Raw genomic sequence first — 17,973 nt, forward strand, 5'->3', positions numbered from 1 at the left:
ACTACCAGTGTTTGCATCTTTCCTTTTTGATTCTACTGTATGTTTTGGGTATAATGTTTATCATTGAACATTCAGTTTAGCCTTCTGCAATAATTGTGACAGAAACATGCTTTATTATATCCTCCTTGTTTTCCTATGCGTAGTCCATGTTTACTCGAACAAGTCTTTAGAGCGTTTTTTTGTTTAAATTTATTGCATTCTTTTTTTATTATAATGTATAATAACACTATATATATTATATATTTATGGTAATATATAGTAATATCGACAGCTATTGGTGAGGTATATTGATTGTTCATAGTTGGTAATTAAGGTGAAGTCTAAAGCTGGTCAAAAGGATTCTACTAGTAGGCAGGTTTAATATTACTACTGAGTGGGGATGCAACTCCAAGTTCCACTATAATAACCGAGTCTTTTATTATAAAGCTGGAGCTTGTGCAGATTTAATATAGACCAGTGGTTACATGAGTTAAATCAGTTGAATCAGCCTTTTTTTCCAGTGTGATCAACTAGTATGGTGCAAGGCGCAGAAACAGCAAACAGCAAGTAAAAACAGCAGAGCATTGAATGCAACTAAGCCACATCATGACACAAATCTGTAACCGATATTATGAGATGCATTCTGCTTTTTCAGTTCTTGCTTTGAGCGCTGAACTTTACAAGTATCTCAACTGACCAACTACATTATTAATGTTTGTTTCCTCTACATATATTCTTATTAGCAATAAAACTCCATCTTATATACAAGAGTGGTGATCCCACTGTACAATGACTTTTAACAATAATAAGGCATTGAAACGCATTAAGATATTTTTGGCATAATGTCTTCAGAAGTTGCTTTCTCATGTCAATCAAATGCCTAGCCTTTCACATTAGTTTTAACATTGATAGTTCAGTACCATGCTATGGACCTGTGTTTAACGATTTGCTACTCTTCAGTCTTTTCCTAGTTATTTGCTTCTATCAACTCTTATAACTCAGCACCTCAGCATTCTACACTCAGTTAATGAGTATATCTAAGTAGAATCAGACATCATACTGTGCAGGGAATTACTGCCTTCTCATTGCTGATCCAACAGATGCAAAGGTAAGAAGCTTAAGCCCTTTCAGTCTGACCTACTGCTAAAGGTTTTAATATCTACATAGCCTATGGTCTTGTACAACTTTTACATCATTGTCACTAAACCAAGGCTATGATGATGAGCAACCCTTGATATGATAATGTTGTTTTTACCATGCTACAGGGTGGGAAGCTAAAGAGTTCCCTTTACAAATATTTAATAAGATTATTATAGACCAGTAATCAACCTGCTGCAAGGTAAGTGATAATGTTGTAATAGCTTTCTCAGGAGTTAGCTTATCTAGCAAATGCAAGCGTAAGCAACTTCAAGTTATCTTAATTCATTTGCAGCATGGTTCCTGATAGGCCTAATCTTGGCTGAGCTTGTGTCTCTTAACCAACTCTACAAGACCATCAATACACCAATACAGCAGTTACTTAGTATCTTAAACCAAGACTACAATTGATGAATAATCAATGACATCATAGTGTTGTTTTTAACACGCTACGGCATGAGACGTTATAAACTTCACCTCAAAAGTATTTAATAAGATTGTGATGAGCTTGTGATCAACCTGTTACAAAATAAAATGATGGTTCCTGGACAACCAAAAGATCCGAGGTGTAGGTTTTAGTTACAAGAAACCTCTTCTGTAGCAAAAATCTTTTTCATAATTTGGTTCAGCCACGAAAACAAAAGTTCACTATAAATTAATTAGACAATATATTATTAGATGTACGAAAAGCTAAATACAGTTTAATTTTCACCAATTGTTAAATCAATCATTGATCATTAACTGGAATCACTTGCTAATATAAAAGGAACTACTTAGAGTAATGCTGACATTCAGAGTATCTTCAGCTGCTTTATTTGAGACAAGTGCTCATTAGAAACTTTGGTTATTATTTTGTCAACCCTTTACTATTTACTACTAGCCTGTTTGTAATTGTACAGCCATCCTCTACATCCCTTCATTTACAATATATTATATAGTATAATTCATCTGAACTACTAAACATTGCAGACTGCATCTTTAGCAGAATACCTCAAAGCTCACACGGCGTGGCTAATCATTGCTCTCTGGGCTATTCAATCAATGACTTAAGATGCAACCAATGAAAACATTTGGCAATCAGAAAGAAACTAGTTAGTACAAAGCTGATTTGCTGAGTCCAGTTCAGACTCATGTGGCCACTTTTTGCTAAGATCAGTTGATTTGGTTGAGATAAGTGCACTTTGGAAACTCTGGTTAACATTGTGTTGCTCCTTTAGTATTTACTACCAGCATGCTTGTAATTGTATAGTTATCCTCTACATCAATTCCTTTACAAGCGGCTAATCAAATGAAATCAGTCTAATCATAGCCTCTGTTCCTCAGTTGGCATCAAGCATCATGTCTAAAAAGACAGTAACCGATATCATGAGATGCATTCTGCTTTTACAGTTTTTGCTTTGAGCCCTGAACTTTGCAAGAATTTTGAGTGACTAATTATATCCTTTTTAGTTACGCTCTCCTATCACGATTACTAAAGCAACTCTGTAATTGATAAAGAACCCATGATGAAAGAACTTTGTTTTTTCTATGATGCTACAAAGTGAAAAACTGATAATCATACTTTACCAACATTTAATAAGATATTAAATAAGCTTGTAATCATTCCGCTGCAAGGTAAATAATAAGATTGTAATTGCTTTCCCATGAGTTAGCTCATCTAGATAAGGCAGGAGTGGACAACTTCAGTTCACCTCAAATAACTAGCAGCATGACCTACCACCAAGCAAGTTGGACCTAGGCTGAGCTTGTTATTTTCAACAAACTCCACATGACCATAAACAAATCAATGGAACAGTTAGTGAATAACCAACAACAGAATAATGTTGTTTTAATCACACCTCTGCGTAAGAAGTTAAAATTTCTCCATCACTGATGTTTGATGAGATCCTAATTGGTTAATTATGGTTGAGTGTCATTGATAATGTTTAGACAACATAATTTAACTAAACTGATCACAGTTCAGACTCGTGTGGTCACTTCCTGCTAAGAACAGTTGATTTGGTTGAGATAAGTGCACTTTGGAAACTTTGGTTAACATTGTGTTGTCTCTCTAGTATTTACTACCGGCCTGCTTGTAATTGTACAGTTATCATCTACATCAAATCCTTTACAATCTCTTCTGTAGTATATTTCATTTGAACTACTAAATACCGCAAAGTGTATCTTTAGCAGAATACCTTAAATCTTACAGAACTAGTCCAATAATTATAGGAAGTCTTTATCAGTGAGAGTCCGTGAGTTTGGATAGCCGTGTTAAAACTAGTCTTGGTCATAGCCCTAAAGTATGCTATAAAAATATTTGTCTGAATCAGCTGTTAGCCACTGGTTAGATGAAATAGAAAGTTACCACTTGCGCAGAGTTATGAAACAACTGGATAAAGTTTAATACCGCTCAAAGAAGCCTACAACATGTAGGCACCAAAAGAGCTGTATACTCAAAAAGGAGCAGCGAGTCCAGTCATTACACAGAAGAAGCAAGCTGGTAAAACATCAATCCCAGATGGAAAAATTCCTCAAAAACCTTTGACTTGAAGCAAAGCATAGCTTTAAGCTCCCGACAAGTTAACAAGCCATTATCCACAGAACTGAATCGGAAACTGGAAACCACAGTACAAAAACATTTTGCCATTTTTGCTTCAGCTGTTAGAAATAATCCAAATATTGTTAGTTTTAAACTCGGCTAGGCAAACATGCCCTCCAAATATGCTGTCAGCTACATTTATGATACAAGATTCATTCAAGTAGAACACTCGTTGAAGGAGCTTACCACATGGGGACTATATAAAAGGTTAATTCTCTCTAAGATACAGGACAACAGAGCCTGTGATCATATACACCTGTGTATTCTGTGTAAAGATATTTACATGTATTCTATGGAGATACTGATCAATGCTAGGATGAATTCTTTTTGCTAAACTTCACAAGAATTGGTGGCAATAAGAACGCTTTTAGACTCCAGCAGGCTAATTCACTAGACTAGATGGCTTATGGGCTTCCTCTAGTCCTCTACAATGTTTTGGTTTACTCTCAATACTGAGGAAAAATTGACTCACTGGCTCATCTTGGTTTTGTTATATGATTAATGTGTAGGGCAAACAGTGCCATTTTGTTTGAAGTTTAAACTTATCTTGGAAGAAATTAAAGACACATTCTAGGGGCTACCCTTCGTGAATAGAACCATAAACACATACATTTTTACAGTATCAAAAAAATTAAATTTACCATTATTATTAATATAAAATATTAAAAATGTCCAACTGTAAATTCTTTTCATATGCTTTAAAATACCTTAATTCTTCTTTTGAAATTACTATAGTCTATAAAAATTACATGATTTATGCATTTCAACTACCTAAAAGTCAAACACCATAATGGATGGTCCAGCCAACTTTCATAATTGATGACTGAAAGTGTGAAATAAACATTGGAAAAGACTGCAACAAAAACAATATGGTCAAATTGGTATATTGGACACAATGTTTACGAAAAATGGTGACTGCGGGATTCTAGATGGTAGCAGAATGTTCCAAATGCTCTAGATAAAAGCAAATACAGAAAATATATACACTAAATTTCAGTGAGAAGTGTAGATGCAGGCAGGGCAGGGCATAGGCACAAACAACTTTCGGAATGTATGGATGTATACAGATATGGCAACTCCAAATTCTAGATGATATAATAGTTATTACATGTGTCAAAGTTTGCTAATACTTTGACACATAACACACTTTGCTGGTACGATCTAAATCCGTTCCACGCTTGGCATCGTATAACAAAAATGGCATATAGAGGGGGACAGAAACCTTACTATTTGTATAATGCAACATTCCCTGATAAAAATCATTAAAATTTTATACAAGTATTGTACATATTAAAAGCTAGTGTCATGGTTTGAAGCAATAGATGACCAAAAGTCAAAAGAAATAATAAATTGTGGGATCACCTAATACCACAACTGCTGCAAAACATTGCAGCAAGCACTGTGATGCATCAAAAGCAGACATGAAATATATGGCAATTGCTATGCTGCTGGAAATATCAAGCATGGGAGTTGTCCAACTATCACAGCTGATGCGATGTGAATATATGGGACATCAGTTCGATTGGGAGTTGTCCAACCATCTCAGCTGATGCAGTGTGAATATATGGGACATCAGTTCGATTGGGAGTTGTCTGATCATTATAATGAAAAGCTTAATGAATGAAAAACAGCATAAAATTGTTACTAAATCACGATTATTATTGATCAACATCACTTAATATGAAAGAGACTAACTGGTTACAACAATTATTAATGGATATTCAGCGAAGCAAACCACTCTACAGAGTATCAGGCAAAAATGGAGGTATATCGCCAATATTACAGGAGCCAGCCACATTAATGACTTGTTGGAGCGAAGAAGCAGCCGGCGTGCACCAGATCAGCAACCAGCCATCAGTGAAAGAATCATTTACAACACTTTATTTAGTATATTTAGTTATAGCTTATAACATCATTATAGTCTAGAAAATGTTGTATTGCAGAGCAGTAGAAAAATATAGCATAATTATTCATTAACTCAGATATTGTATTTTATGAGAAAATATCGACGAAATGGTTGTACAAAGAATGGCATAATATTATAATAGTTTCTCTTGCTTCATATAAATTAGCTAGCTAATAGCGTCTTAGAACGAGGATTACTGTAAAATTAATTTTATAATGCTGCCATTGTTAGTTTTTGAGTTATGGCCAGTTTTGTACAATTTGTTACCGGACTTAGAATATTTTTCACTTCTCATTCGCTTGTCGTCATGGAATCCCAACCACAGTAAGGAATTTTAGCTCACCGCAAGGAATCTGAAATAGAAATTACACAAAAGCTTACGCAAAGACCGCAAGTAAAACACAACCAACCAATGACATTCGACAATGGCTCAAGGACAAGTTTAAAAGAGGGGCAAAATCAAGGGAAGAGCAGGAGAAGCTGGCAGCGAGCCAGACGGCAAAGGGGAGCCGCAGAGGAGAAGCTGGCAGCGAGCCAGACGGCAAAGGGGTGCTGCAAGGAAGAGCCAAGATAGGAGGATTAACATAAGCCCAAGATAGCCAAGGAGCCAGCAGCAACCAGCTCGCCGAGGATAGACTCAACAAACACGATTCACCCAAAAGAGGTGGCAAGCCAGGAAGCCATAAAGCCCTGAGAGAAGAGAGCTAACTCAGCCGCCCCCGTTTACAGTAAGAGCTACTACTACATGCCTAACAGATACGTACTCATTTAACCTAGTAAGGCCATAACAAATAGGGCTAAGTATATAAGCATATTGTTATTTTTGCTTGAGCTAGTAAGCCTTGACAGAATAATTGTTATTTTGACCTTTAGAGAAAAATAGAGTTCACAGACGCTTAGAAACAAACCACTGGCGTGTTATTGTCAATTATAAGATAATTACCTGCAGAGAGTTGTCCACAAGAGATAGTAGGCCTCATAATCTCAATAATACTTGATACTTGGGCTCATCGATACAGCAACGCCTTACTGTTAAAACAAATTGCAAGGATAACTATAGTAGTGCCCATCTCCATTGATTGAGTTGCTATTTCAGTTTTGATTTATAGCAACGATCTGATTTTTGTGGGACAGAAGTGCCACTTTGTCTGCGGTCAAAATTTGTCTTGGGAGAAGTTGAACTCAAGGTCCAGAAGCTAACCATTACACATAGAACCATAGAACCATTGTAGCATTTCACTCAAAGGAAACTCACAAAAACGATACATTTCATATTATTATTTAAATATCAAATTATTATTATTAGCCTACTTTTTATATTCATTATTATATAAATTTTAAATAAATACAATAAATTAAATTAAATAACAAATTTCTTCCTTGACAAAGTGGAGCTTGAAACCCGAGATTGAATCGAACATTTTTATTTGAAAAAAATTTCTGTTTGGATTTAATTATCTAGTTTTAGGATATATTACTTTGACGCTACTTATCTTTTATTCTTTCTGAAACATTATTTTGATATTACTAACAAACAAAAATAACTTTATTAACTAATCAGTACTACTTTAAATATTTGATCTGTATTTCGCATATTATATTAAGCTTATGCCATTATGAGCCGACTACAGGAGACAGCCAAATATCTAATAGGAGTACAGCCTCCAAGAAATAGAAGGAGCAGGAGTGAGGAGCCAGCAGCAGAGATGCAAAGGAAGCGTGAATCAGAAGCACAAGCAACTAAAGAAAATAGAGAGGGCAGCGAAATGACTACTGAAAACTTACAGCAAGAAGAAGAGCTTCTCCAGTTAGCTGACAGACAAGGTCAGTTGGAGACACACGATAGAGAGGGTGTGAGCGATGAGACGTTTGTTACTTTGGATGAGTATAGAGCTCAGCACGAAGACGCAGATCCCTTTGCTTCGACTTCAACAATACGGAGGGCACCTACTGCCAGACCACCTGCAATAAAAAACAGCGATGATGATGAGGAATGCAGAGAGCAAGCGATGTTAGCACAACCATCAAAGCGTAGAAGTGACGCTACAGCCATAAACAAGGCAGCAGCGCTAGCAAGATACAATGACTGGTTAAATGGATTGACATGTGACATGCTCGGGGATGAAGACCTCAGAGCCAAACACAAAAGCTTCAAAACACACAGGAGAGCAAAGCAACTTGAGCATCATGCTGACTTGTTCTCATCACCCTTGCATATAAGCACAGATGATAATGAAATACCAATTTCGAGACATGGCTTATCCCCAGCGTCCAGTTACAGGGAAATAGAGCAAACGCCACAAGCAATGCAGAGACCTTTAGCAAAAAGCATTTTGGCAAGTTATAATGCTAAGGATAAAGACAACCTACAAAATAACAGAAAAGAAAAGCGCTCACAAACCAGTCCACCAGCAACTCGCATACTATTTAGTGACGATGCAATCATAGTTAGTGAGGAGAGCTCAGACGAGGAGAGCTGCACATGCAAAAGCGTAGAACCCAGCAAGCAAAAGCACAATACCAAACAAAGCCATTTTGAAATAGAGAGTAGCAGAGCAAGTAATAATAAACATGATTTCACACAGCAAGCAGCTGACACTCAGCAACTAATACGAAATTATAGAGAAGAAAGAGCGAATAAATATGAAGAAGAACAGCTGGCCCACCACAAGAAAGGACGGCTTCTACAGAATATGGAAAACCCACAACACGAGAAAAAACTGAATGAGCAACGAGAATGGCGAAGGGCACAAGAACTAATGCCGGAAGAAGTGCGAGGCAACAGGTCAGAGATGAGCAACCTAAACTTACATAGTGAGAATTATTACAATAAAAACAACCCAAAACTAACATGGCCTTATGGATTGGAGAGATATGAAGAGTGCAGAAATCAGTCACCATGCGCAGAAAGGAGACAACTTCCAAAAGATTGGCAAGAACTAGGACACCAAGAACAAGTAAAATTTGATGAAGAATGCTACCAGCCTCGACAAGCAATGTGTTATGATTATCAATGCGATGTAACACCAAGGAAAGGCATACTCAAACCAAAGCAGTATCACATGGCCGAAGCAAACAATGAGTGTGGTAGAGCATTAGATCAAGAGAGGAGACAACTCCTACAAGAGCCATACTCAACAAGATTTGAAAGACTTGAACAAGAGCAGTTAGCATGGTTAGAAGAGCAAAGACAGCGGGAGTTAAATGAGGAAAGATTACGCTACAAATCACACCAGAAATTAAAGATGAGACAGGGAGTAAACTATCCAGAGTGTGAGATGAAACATAGCCAGCGAGGGATGCAATTGGGAAGAGAAGCTAGACCAGAGCAAGACACGTGTGAATCAATACCTTGGCCCAATGCATCAAGCCAGAAGCATTATAGAAAAAACAGTCAGCCATTACAGGAGCCATGGGTGCCTTACTACGAATCTGACAGCTCTGACCTAGATTATTGTCAAAATAAACGAACACAAGGACTGCCTATCAAACGAATACCTGCAAAACAAGCAGTGGAACAGTCAAATAAGCAAGCCACAAACATAATAAATGTAGCCACAAAACTACCTGAAGTAGAGAAGTTTTCAAATGGACCCTCAGCAGAAACCACCTTCAGTGAATGAACAGACAACTATGAGCTTAATTGCCAAACCCTGAGCATTCCACGAGAAAATTGGGGAAAAATACTTCCACTGTATCTCACCGAAGGTGCTCTCATCACTTATCGTAATATAATAGCAAGGAATCCATACATCAAAGAAAATTACAGCTTGCTCACAGCTGAACTTGCTGAAGAATTTGCTGTAACAGATGGAATAGCAAACTCAGTGGACCTAAATAACAGAATAAAGCAGGAGTCTGAAAGCATTGGTAAATATTACGCCAGCATCACCACTATGGCTAAAAGACTCTTTCCCACCATGAATGCTGATGCACTAGACCAAATAATATTATCATCATTTGTTCGAGGCTGTTATATAAACGTGTGTACTCACATGCGGTTGATGCAAAGAAGCCACTCTCTCAATCTCCCGACGCCTTTATACTCCCGTAACCTCGCGTACTTCCCGTAACCTCTCGTACTTCCCGTGACCTTTCGTAACTACCTGTAACTACCATGACCTCGGGCATTAGCGTAGCCCGCGGCCCACCAGCTCGATTATACAACATGCCCTTTTTCTTTTCTTTTTTTTGTATGGGCCACTAACCTTCCAGAAATACATTGGGACTCATTCATCAACTCACCTTGCTGGTGAAGTTTACCTTATGCTTTAACCCAGGTCTTCCTCCATCGACACCTCCTGCGTACTATCACTCTCGAGCAACCCGGGGCTGCTGTCGTACTCGGCCGCACTACTCTCCTCCCTCTCCTGATCCTCCACTCTCACTGTTGTATAAATCAGTGAACTTTTCTCGCTACTGCCAGCTCCATTGCCAGTCTGCATTGGCTTTTCCATCACTCTGACCTCCGCCGCTACCAATACTTTTACCGTGACCACTGTCACTACCAACACTCCTTCCACCAACATCTCCAACACTACTTCCACCAACCCTGACTAGCCCGGAGTCTTTTGGTTGGGTCAGTAATGACTCCTCAACCTCATCTCCGTCTCTTCCGTCTTTACCTCGCTCTCCCCAATAAGAGGCAGGCTCGACAGGCTTCCTGTGGGAGGTCTCCACCCGGGCCGTAACCGGCTGCACAGAGAATGGCACCACAGAGCTGGGAGTTGGCATAGGCCCAGACCTATCTAGCTCGACCTCACCTGCAACCAGTGCAGGTCTGCTACTAGCAACTCTCCTCTGAACCTCGGCTAACTCCTGCACCACTACCCTGAATGCCTTGACATTTTCCAACTCCATGACTGCTGCCTCCCGTTTGGCTTTCAGCTTAGCTAATTTCTCTTTCGACTTCCTCCGCACCTCCCTTTCCTCTCTTTCAATCTCCGCTACCTTTTTCTCATGACCTTCTCTGTCTAACATTCCATTGCTGGATATCTCGGCTAAAAAAGAACAAACCTTTTCCATTACAGACACTGGTTTAGCTACTTTCTCAGCATCTTCCCTTACCTCATCGTGCCTCTGTTCTCTATCACACCCCATAAACACTTGCACATCTCTGGTGCCTTGGGCTGTCCCCTGTTGGCTACCAATTTCCACGTGTTCGCTACTCTTCACTTCCTTGGTTTTGCAAGTCCACCAATCTTGACCTGTGTGACCGCTCTTAACTTCGCTCTCTCTGTCAGACTTATTTGTCAGGTTTTGCAACTCGACTTCATCTGAAACATAACTTGACCCAGCAATAATGGTTCTTGACGAAAACGGCTTAACTGGCTTAATACTTTTACACTCCTTAACAGCCTCAAACTTACTTTCGCATACCGCGTTTACAACAGCAAATAATTTAAGCTGCCTTAACTCAGTTATGCCCAAGAAGTTTGTTCTCAATCCTTTCACCACGTATACCTCTGTCTCCATAAATCTATATTTACTTTCCAACTGAACACCTGCTTTACCGACTACTCTTAGCTTACGACCATCTATTCCCGCCAAAACAGTAGATGGCTCCTCTAGCCGTAGGTTCAGCCTTTCGGCCGTCCCCTCGGTTACAGTCGACACCTCTGCCCCAGTATCAAACGTAAATTCAACGTTCTTCCCATTGACATTCAAAACCTCTACAATTCTCCTTCCTAGTCAACTGTCATCCTCATACTTATCCCTAGAACCAGAGAACCTAACACTTCTGCCCTTACTACTATCTTGGTACCTCTCCTTATATTTCTCCCCCTCAAACCTATCCATACTGTTGTCTCTGTACCTGCCAAATTGGCCTCTAATTTCGCGGGGGCTTTCTCGGCCCCTGTACCTCTCCCCACTACTGTCCCTGCTACCATACCGCTCGTAGCTATTATCTCGACTACCTCCTGACCTCCTACTACTACCTCGCCCGTCATAACCTACTTCTCTCCTATCCCTACAATAACGGGATACATGTCCTCGCTGTCCACAACAAAAACACTTAATGGAGGGACAACTCCTCATCTCATGCCCACTACGTTTGCAATTGTAGCATACTCTACCTCCACTGCCTTCTCTACTGCCTGCTCTATATCTAGAGACATGCCTCTCCCTGCTATTATCTCTATACTTTCTACTGTCACTGTCCTTGTGATACTCCCTGCCTCTTGTCCCATATCTACTAGTACCATGCTCTTCACTACCATAATACTCTCTACTACTCCTAGAGCTACCCCTAGGGGAAGCTCTACCTGCTGAATCATAACTTCTCTCTCTATCATTACTCCTGTACTGCACTCGGCTATCAAACTCTGATACCTTTGCTACTTCTCTCTTAACCTCACTCTTTAAATCGGTACTTCTACCCTCACCTCTCAAAAATCTATCAGAGCTGTTGGCCATTTCACGAGCCCTCAATGCCTCCTGCAATAACGCCCAAGTAAGATTGTCATTCTTCATTAACTCTCTGCTTACTTCTCTATTTCTCAACCCGTTAACCGCCACAATAAGGGCAAACCTTACCCTATCATTATCGTTAGTCACCTCTGCATATCTGCTCAAACTCTCTACCAGTTGTAAAAACTCTCTATCACTTTTCCCAAGTGTCTGCCTAGCCGTAAGGAACTTATGCCCCTTTACGAACATACTCTCCTGTCTACCATAATAACCCTGTAAAACCTCCACTGCCCCTTCATAAGTAGAATTTACGCCATCTACGTCAAACCCTGCACCCCTCAATACTTCTATACCACTGTGCCCAATAGCTCTCAATAGTGGCACTAACCTACCTCTACCTCTCATAATAGGGCGTCTATTGCCACCTTCACCTTCGTAACCTCTTCTCTCAACAGCACTCTCAATACATAAATTCATCTCCTCTATGAATCTCTCCCACGACCCATCACCGTGCTCTCCAAACACCAGCTTCGGAAGACCACTCTCCATCTCTACCCGATACAATATCTCCCTCACCACAAATACACTCTAACCCACTCGTATAATTAGTGTAACTCCCACCTCCGAATATGTAATAAATAATTACACCTCACCAACACCGCTACTTCACCGCTACTACACCTCACAACACTACCCTCCCTACCTCACGTTACCTCACCTGCACGCCCGTGAAAGGGTCTACTCAACCGTTTTAACTTACCCGCAACCAGAAAATTTATCGCTAACAAAACAAGAAAAAAAATCAGAGCTTCGTCAACTGCGCCATGTTATATAAACGTGTGTACTCACATGCGGTTGATGCAAAGAAGCCACTCTCTCAATCTCCCCACGCCTTTATACTCCCGTAACCTCTCGTACTTCTCGTAACCTCTCGTACTTCCCGTGACCTCTCGTAACTACCTGTAACTACCATGACCTCGGGCATTAGCGTAGCCCGCGGCCCACCAGCTCGATTATACAACAGAGGCCTGCCAGTGACCTTCAAAAGAGGGTTGCTGAACAACCCTAGTATTACTACAGCGGATCTTGCTTTCAAAGCAGCACAAAGGATGGAAAAGACAAATGCTATTCTACTTAATGAATCAGCACATGCAAATGTTAGCGTAGTAAATCGTGACATACGACTGGAAGAGCAACTGGAAGCAATTAAGCAAAGCCTGAAAAACCTGGAGCTAAGAGAAGCTGAAAGAGTAGCCGAGAATAGAAGCAGAAGGAATAACAATAACAACTGGTTCCAACGAGATAGGAATTATGGTGGCAGTGCAGCAACCAACACAAACTGGAGAGACAGAAGATGGAACAGGCCAATAAGCAGACAATTCCATGGCAGCTATAGAAATAATCAAGCAGGATACTCTTCAGGTCAAAGATTTAATAATAACTGGAGAAACCACAGAAATGCCAACTTTTCTAGAGCACCTCAGAGACAATCGTGGAGAGAGAACCAGATGCTAAGAACTCGGGAGCACAACCGCCAGCATGAGGAACAAGAGTTCACAATGGATGGGCGACCCATTTGCCGAAATTGCAATAACATCGGACATAAACACTATTTTTGCAGAAAAACAGTTAATTCTATGCCAAAAGAGTGCCCAACGCAACAAAATCACATGGTAGGCTTTGAAGACACCGGAAATCAGTTTAGGGCTACCGATAAAGTGAGTAGCCATAGAGGTCAAGACATTAATAGAATAGGAATAGTGAACGCCTTAACTCAAGACCTACTTACATCAACGACTCATACAGAAAAAAAATTCAGAGATGCAGCAGCCAAAAAAGAGCAGACAAATCCTCAGCCACAAGTAGAGCAGCCAGACATTGCAACAATAGCCACAAACGGAACAAAAACAGTGCAGCAAGTAACAAGCCAAACAGAAACACATACATGGGAAGTGTCAGCAAGCGCTAAAGACAGTTATTTTAAGTTTCAGCAGTTACCACAGAATAAGACTGTTCGATTTAGCACAAGACAAAAGTCAGAAAGACTAACACCCATCATGGAAGAAGCGGAACGACTGATTGCTCTAACAGCCATAATTATTTTGATTGGCAACCTAATTGAAAGAACAAAATCATATACAGATCACCCCATGCTATGCCACACAGCAGATCACACCAAATTGCTCACAAATTTAATACTGGACTTACCTGAAGAAATGATATGCTCCAAATCTAAAGACTCTACACCAGAGGCAACACTGCTGAATCTACAAATGTACAAAAAGAAATATGACTGGCAAGCAACAAATATGCTTTTTCAAAAAGGAAATAGATGCTGCCTGTTGCAACCGAAGATGGGAAGAAAATGCACTGGCCACACTTTCTCAACCCAATACCTGGATTTACAGCACCTATTTCACTCACCAACAAGCCAACAGCACCTAAATATGATAAAAGCGCTAGAGACAAGGCATTGTGATATGTCTGAAATGCTAGCCAAAATGCAATCAGGAAGCAGAAATTATGGAGAAGAAAACTTGCTTGGAAATATGACAAGAACAAGTAGAATGCATGATCAATGAGACATTCCAAAGAAGAAGCCAATGACAGATTATATTTATGAAGATGGACAGTATGAATGGAAATAGCTGACAGCACCCAGCTTAACACACACGAAACTAAACCTAAAGCTACAAAAAAATTATAATTTAATGCTCGACGCTTTAGCATATACACAGCTAGATATCTATAAGCCACTAAAAATATACGATTCTGAACGACTATAGGAAACTTACGTGAGAGGATACGCTGGCCCGTATTCAATACTGTGGTGGAACACTAAGTTTCTATCCTTCTTGTACAGTTTCTAACTGGAGTTATGTTCCCTTTTTATCCTTTTGTAGCCACGCTCCTAAGGGAGGCTGGTCTTAGCATCTCATTTGCATAATTTGATGTACTTAAGGCAGGGCCTCGGCTCTTTATGTTCGTTCAATATATGCAGTGCATTTGGAACCATACTCCTTCTGCTACCTTGCGTGATACAAGAACCACCCCAGGCATATAGCTATCTCCAAAGACCTACTCTATGGACTGTGCTGTGGGGATAAACTCGTAAAAACACTGTCGACCTCGTCGACCTCCGGTCGACCTTGTTGATCTAGTATAAAACCCCTCTCGGTGCAATCCCTTGTGTAAGGTGGTTAATGTTGACCGGTGGAGTAAGCCGACCTAGTCGCCTCTGCGTGTTGGTCACGGGAAACCAGTACACAGCCCCTGTGAAGGGTGAATGCAGACCGGTAGAGTAAGCCGACCTAGTCGCCTCTACGTGTTGGTCGCAGGAACCAACACACTGGTGGCAGCAGTGGGATCTGACTGCGGTAACACGGACTTCTAAGACAACCTTTGTAACCATGCCAAACAGCCGACGGAGTGCTACCAGACATCTGGCTGAGGCAGAGCTACAACAGGTCGACCAGATTGGTCAGATGACAGAGGCTATTACTAGAGCCTTACAAATGCCTAAGAGGGAGGCTAGCTTCAAGCCACCGAAATTCGATGGGAGTGAAGATGTGGAACTATTCATCTCCCAGTTCGAAGAGGTTGCAGAAGCTAATGAGTGAAATGAGAAGGCCACTCTCCTCCACCTGCGTGAGACATTGAAAGAGGGGGCCAGAGGTTGCAGTCAAGGAGATTCACCTGCCTCCATCTTCTCGGCCTTACGCACCAAGTACGGGCTCTCCCCGAGAGAGGCTAAGAGTAGGCTCCACCTCAAGAGGGAACCAAAGACTAGCCTCCAAGAACACGCAACGGAGATGGAGTGTCTAGTGAAGATAGCATACGCTGACCTTCCGGACTCCTACCAAGCTAACATGGCCATAGATGCGTTTTCCCTGACTCTAGGAAACACGCACCTCCAACCCCATCTTTTGGCAATAAGAGCCCAGAGCTTAGAGGAAGCAGTGCAGGCAGGGAATGAGTTCCTGCAAATTCAGCCCACTCTTCCTCGGCCTGGTGCTCGACCCCTAGTAATGACAGTGGAGGAGGAGGAGACTACCCCTGCTACAGTCGCCCCCATCCACTCGGATCCTCCATCAGCCACCCTGAATGACGTCCTACTGGCTATAAAAAGGTTAACAGATGGACTAAAAGAAGGAAACCGATTGGGGCGACGGGGAGCGGAGAAAAGGGAACCTAACTGTTGGGGCTGCAGCCAGACAGGGCATGTACAACGCCGGTGCCCTCAAGCTATCCAAAGACAACCACCTCAAGCCACGAGGTCGAGAAACGGTTCCCATCCACAGCAGTAGGGGGAAGTGCTGACTGTGGATCTACTATACCAATGCAAAGCCAGTGGCAACGGCCACGACGGACTAGGCGACACAGGCTCCCCCCCTGCTCGCCACCGGTCCCCTTGCATAACCAGTATCAGCCCTTACCTGAGTGTGCAGGTCTCCCACTCTCAGAAACCAAGGAAGAAACATACGTCTGGCCAAAGCCATCTCGGCCTTCCAAAAAAGGCCTCCAGAGAATGAGCGAAGCCAGACGAACTCATGGAGATGAATTGTGGAAGCCACATAATAGCAGCTATTTATTGCCAGGTCGCATCGGAGGGCAGCCCGTCCAGTTTCTCGTGGACACCGGATGCACGTCTAATCTGTTGGGACGACATGTTTTTGAGCGCTTACCCAAGGATGTCAAGAGCCAATTAGAGGTTCGAGAAGACTATGGGCAGATGGCAGATGGTACACGGCTGCAATTTCACGGACTCATCACTCTCCCAGTCAGAGTCAGGAGTGTCCAAGTCACTGTATCTCTAGTGGTGTGTGCCCTGAAGGAGGATGCCATCCTGGGCATGCCATTCTTGGTCGACCACCACTGTGAGATGAATTTTCAGCAACCCACGTTGGTGTTAAATGGGCAGAAATTGACTTGCACTGACAGAGAGGGTCGACCCCTGACAAGTGGAGTTCAGATAATGCGAGCCACAAAGCTTCCCCTCGAGCCGAGGTCCTAGTTGCTGGGCGTCTCACGTCCTTATCCTATCAGCCAGTAGGGTTAATCGAGGGAGTAAGAAGCAGTTATATGGTGGCCGCCAGCCTACATCAACCCGGTAAAAAGGGGAGAGTGGCCATCCGCTGCATGAATCCTACCGACCATCCAGTCAGCGTGACGGCAGGGACGATTGTGGGACAATACACTGGAGTAGGGCCGGACGAAATAGGGGTTCCCTGGACAGCAAAGGAGGATGTCGAGACTCCTAAGGAACATCCCCCTTCTCCTTCAAGCGTGCCCCCCCACATGCAGGACTTGCTCCAACAAGCGGCGCCACATTGCTCGTCCCCTACCGAGCACCGAAGGATGGAAGACCTTTTGGTTCGTTATGCGGATGTGTTCAGCCAAGGAAGCGAAGATGTGGGGCGTACCACCCTGGTACAACATGAAATCCCCCTTCTCCCAGAGGCACAACCCATCCGTCAACACCCATATTGAGTAGGACATGAGAAAGAAGCCGAAATCGAGCGACAGGTTTCAGCCCTTGAGAAACAAGGCATGATTGAGCCCGCTCACGGGGCCTGGAGCTCTCCGGTGGTCTTGGTGAGGAAGAAGGACGGGGCGTGGCAATTATGTGTGAACTATAGAAAGCTCAATAGTGTCACTCGCCAAGACGCCTACCCCCTTCCCTGGATTGACGAGAGTTTAGATGCCTTGTCCGGCAGCAAGTTTTTCAGTACCCTGGATATGATGAGCGGGTATTGGCAGGTACCTCTCTCTGCCGAGGCCAAAGAAACGGTCAGCATTCACCAAACGCAGTGGATTATGGAGATGGAAGGTGCTCCCCTTTGGGCTGACCTCCGCTCCGGCTACCTTCCAGTGGCTAATGGAACGCGTCCTCCAAGGGCTACACTGGAAACCTTTGCTGCTATACCTAGACGACATCATCGTCATGTCGGCAGACTTC

The 17,973-nt window shown here is 42.0% G+C and overlaps 1 long non-coding RNA gene across 1 annotated transcript; it reads right to left on the reverse strand.

The window, feature by feature from the left end:
* Positions 1 to 5,645: 5,645 nt before the first annotated feature.
* Positions 5,646 to 14,262, reverse strand: LOC137394972 (uncharacterized). The gene is made up of 3 exons (XR_010978418.1): positions 14,223 to 14,262; positions 7,389 to 7,565; positions 5,646 to 5,956 (listed from the first exon to the last, which is right to left on the reverse strand). It is a non-coding gene; the product is annotated as an uncharacterized lncRNA (long non-coding RNA).
* Between the last annotated feature and the right edge of the window lie 3,711 nt (positions 14,263 to 17,973).

This window comes from Watersipora subatra, chromosome 4, assembly GCF_963576615.1.
Source record: "Watersipora subatra chromosome 4, tzWatSuba1.1, whole genome shotgun sequence".
Taxonomy (NCBI): Eukaryota; Metazoa; Bryozoa; class Gymnolaemata; order Cheilostomatida; family Watersiporidae; genus Watersipora; species Watersipora subatra.